Here is a 4,794-nt window from a genome sequence, read left to right as displayed (position 1 = left end):
CTCTCTCAAAAATAAATAAACAGTAAAAAAAATTTTTTTTTAAATTAAAAAAAAAAAGACAAAAACAAAGAGATAGGAGTCTCTCCTGAGCCTTCACCAAATATTGCATTAAAAAGCAAATTTAGAATACATCACAAGTTTTCTTTTGGTCTTCTAGGTCAGGTAAAGATTCAAAAGGAAATACATCATCAGTATCTTTTGGCATTTTGAAATCAATGAATTTATTTATGCACTTCTTGTGCTCTCCATGTTCTGCCTGTAATAACTTCCTCTCTGTTCAAATTTTTCATTCTATTAGTAGCACAGTAAAAGGAAGAAAACAAATTGATTGACAATGTGGATCCAACCTCATTGGTCACTGATCACTGATAATGTTTTTAATTAACTCTAACTTTGGAAATTACAAAATTTTTTTCTTTTGTTGCACCAGCCGTGTTTCATAGTTTTTTCTCATTTATTTATATTCCTATATGTCTTAGGCCATTGTTCAACAGTGGGCGTATTCAAACTCCAGAAAGGCAACCAAGGAATAAGTTGCAATAAATAATTTTAATATTTTATAGTGCACTACTTTATCCCAAATTTTGCTTTGGTCATCTTAGATGCAAGTATCTGACATATATTTATTTATTGCATATATGTAATTAACATACATATTCATGTCTTTATACACTATAATATTTAAATATTTATGATTTTTGTAGCGTTTAACAAGATCACTTTACATCTTATAAAAATGATATATTTAAAAATACTAATTAAATAAAATTAATTTAATAATCTTCAAGGTCTGGAGTATTCAAGCAACTAATTCAAAAATCAAAATATCTTTCCAGGGTGGCTACTGGCAAAGTGGCTATCCTACTGGGTGGCTCAGTAGGTTGAGCATCCAACTCTTGGTTTCTTCTCAGGTCATGATCCCAGGGTCACAGGATGGAGCCCTGCATTAGGCTCCGTGCTGAACATGGAAGCTGCTTAAGATTTCCTCTCTCTCTCTCCCTCTGCCCCTCTCCCCAGCTTGCACTCACTCTCTCCCTAAGCTTAAAAAAAAAAAATCTTTCCAAATCTCTAAAAGCCCAAAGTCAATGCAACTGTAATCTTAGGATTTCATTCTTTGCTATCAATTTCTAATCCTACCCTGAAAGAGATAGTGTCTGCTTCGAGCCAGAGTTAAGGAGGAAAGGGGTTTGTAAGGTAGAGGAAGGTAGGATATGACCTCTTGTTGAAAGTTCACCACACTGAAGTTGTGCACCTAGATATCCCCCATCAGGGGCGCTTGGGGGAGCTCAGTCAGTCAAATGTCTGAATCTTGATCTCGGCTCAGGCCATGATCTCACAGTTCATGAGATTGAGCCCTGCATGGGGCTCTGCACTGACAGCACAGGCCCTGCTTGGGATTCTCTCTGTCCCTCTCCCTCTGTCCCTCCCCTGCTCGTGCTTTCTCTCTCTCTCTGAAGATAAGTAAATAAAGTTAAAAAAAAAAAGTTATCCCCCATCAAAATATCATCACTCAAAAAAGTACAAGTTAAATGTCAGCAAGTAATAAAATCTTGTCTGGCAGGAAGAAGAAAAACATGAGAGATATTGTTTTAAAAAAATATTGTTTAACTGAACACAACAAGTGTGGTAAAGTTTTTCAGACTGATCAATTTGGAGTCAATGGTATGAATCAGGACTGTGGATGTCTGTGATCCTAAAACCAACGTGAAGGAGAGTTGGAGGCTATGAATGAGGATTAGGGGAACACAACAAAGGCATCTCTTATGCACAAGACATTTCTACACTTTTCCTCCCGTCTAATTGTCCTCAAAGCAGTAACTTGGTAACGGTGGCAGCAACTGCAGTGAAACAGCTTCCGTCCTTTGTCATGCTTTGATACGTGACAAAGATTTGCAGGTATGTCTAGAGTGATGATGGACGTGGTTATGCTTTATCTACCGTGCAATATTACATACTAGTACAATCACAATAGTCCTGTAATTTAAAATATAGTCATCAATCACATACTAGTTATAAAATACCTTTATATATATGGATTATGTTACAGTATGATAAGCTCATTATATGATAATATCCTTGCTTGCGTTATAACATGAAGATACACCAAATAAGAATGCTTGTGATTTTTTTTACAAAGGGAAAAGCTATAATACAAAAAAAAAATTTTCTTTAATATCTTTAACATATGATGTTTTCTAAGTATCAAAAGGGGAAATGTGGACAGAAAACCTGAACAAGACTCTGTGAGTGGCAAATTACTTGGCTTATATCATGATTGTAAATTAGTTCAGGAAAGGACGGTGGGAGGGAGAAAGGAGAAGGGAATGGAAAGGGAAGATAAGTAAGGAAAAGAAGAATAGAACAATCCAGAAACAATCAACAGGTCTTTTTTTAAAAAGGTAATAACTTCATAATACTACAAATTACAGAGTTATTAACCTTATAATACTATGAGTAAATAAAAATGTATTATTTACTCAATGGCTAAGGTAAGCTGTGAGTGGAAAAGGAATTAGGCAACTCCTGAATTTTCCGGCTCAGAAATTACTAGTATTATTTGGCATTATTTTAATTATTTAAAAGTGATATGATCGGGGCGCCTGGGTGGCGCAGTCGGTTAAGCGTCCGACTTCAGCCAGGTCACGATCTCGCGGTCCGTGAGTTCGAGCCCCGCGTCGGCTCTGGGCTGATGGCTCAGAGCCTGGAGCCTGTTTCCGATTCTGTGTCTCCCTCTCTCTCTGCCCCTCCCCCGTTCATGCTCTGTCTCTCTCTGTCCCAAAAATAAATAAAAAACGTTGAAAAAAAAATTAAAAAAAAATAAATAAAAGTGATATGATCAATGACCCCAGATTAATATTTTTAATTTGCTCTTATTTCTTTTTTTTATAAAAGTTTATTTATTTTGAGAGAGGGAGGGAGGGTGGGAGGGGCAGAGAGAGAAGGAGAGAGAATCCTAAGCAGGCTCCCACACTAGGCTCCATCTCACGACCATGAGATCATGTCCTGAGCCAGAATCAAGAGTCAGACGCTCAACTAACTGAGCCACCCATGCGCCCCTAATTTGCCCACTTTCTATTCTATTTCATCCATCTTCTAACAGTGGAACATGTTTGTCATGTCACAGATGCAGAGCTAAATCGCAGTGCAAATGTACAAAGTCTCATTAGCATAAAAGACATTTCTATCATTAGCAAATCAGTTATGGAAACAGAAACAAAGAGTAAGAACTCTGGTTCTCTGATTATGATTTCCCCTCATAAGAAACATTCTGTTCAAAATGTCCTGTATTTTTAAGATGGGAAACATGGTTTACTCTGAATTATCTACAAGGTCATATTGAGAAATGTTTGTACAGAGTGTATCTGCATTTGTTTTATCAATGGAATTATCAGTGACATTGGTCTTAAATTGGAGGTCCTGGAATATGGAATCTGAAGTAAAAAAATGATGAAACACTTGTGAGCAGAGTTCTGTATGAGAAAGCAAAAGTCTGGTTTGCCATAAAGCATATATGAGCTACAAAGCTTGTCTCCAGTCACCTGGAGCCTCTTTTTACTTTTCCTTGTTCCCGGTGCCTTGTCTGATCTGGCTTCCTCACCACCCCAATTAGTCCCTTTTTTAGCATGTAGTGGTCAAACACCCCTATTAGGAAATTTTCTGATTCACAGAGTTTCACTGAAGTGTATTTGAGGGATTAGGTTTTATTAATTACCATTTCTATTTGCATCTAGAAATGTAAGCTTTAATATAAAGAAATGAAATACGAATGGTGACATTTCAGCATCATTTGGGAAAAGGGTTTGGGAGCTGATAGAGGCAGGGGCAGAGTGGAAGGAGGATACTAAGTGAGCGGTGGCTCCTGATGCACAGAGATGGCTACTAACACACGTGCACACAGCCCCTCTTCCCTATCCCACCTTCTTCCTGCTGATCTCACCTAACCGCATGGTGCTGCGGAAAGAGCCTTGGATTAAGAGTGGGGAGACCTGACATATAGTTTTAACTCTGCCTCACTTTATTTGTATGATCCAGATCAGATTACTTCCTACTTCATTCTCAGAGCACCTGTGCATTCTTTTAACTTGTTTAAACAAAAACAAAAATAAAAAAGCCTATAGAAAATGAGGTAGAGGATGCAGTAATAAGAGAAGGGTCCTTCCAAAATAGCAAATATCAGAGTTGAATAGAACACTGTGCTCATACCCATTACCTGAATTACAATGTTGGCTTCTGAGACTAACCTTGCAAAATTTCCTACTGCCTGACACTATCAAGAGTTCCAGTTGTAAATCCAAATGTCATCATTGAAAATGAGTTATGATTTCCTGCTCAAACTCCCACAGAAGCTCTGGGCTGATAAGCAATCCCCTGAGAGGGACTATTCCTCTTCCCAAGGGATTTAGAGCCTAACAAAGATGAATAAGATAAGTAAATATTTACTGCTGTTTTAGAAACCAGAAAGCAAACAGCCTAGTGAGTGGGCAGACTTAGCATGAGCATGGTGATAGTAATGTGACTATGAAGGTTTTTGAAATATATGACTTATAGGATTTTGTTTGCTTCTTTTACTCTAAGAATCCTAATTTTTTACTCAGGCGTTTGTTATCTATTTATGATTATGCAATTTCTTTACTAAATAATGGCAACCTTTGCTACTCTATTAGAAGTTTATAAGGAAAAAAGTGTAGAAAAACACAAAAACATAGACACACATCTGACCTAAGCACACACTCGTAAATAACAAAAGCTCTGAAATGCATCATAAAAAGGCCTTATGATCAGAAAAGGAAAGAA

Source organism: Puma concolor, chromosome E4 (genome assembly GCF_028749965.1).
Source record: "Puma concolor isolate L17-30 chromosome E4, mPumCon1.1.hap2, whole genome shotgun sequence".
Taxonomy (NCBI): domain Eukaryota; kingdom Metazoa; phylum Chordata; class Mammalia; order Carnivora; family Felidae; genus Puma; species Puma concolor.
The sequence above is the reverse complement of the archived record's forward strand: the minus strand, read 5'-3'. Positions refer to the sequence as shown.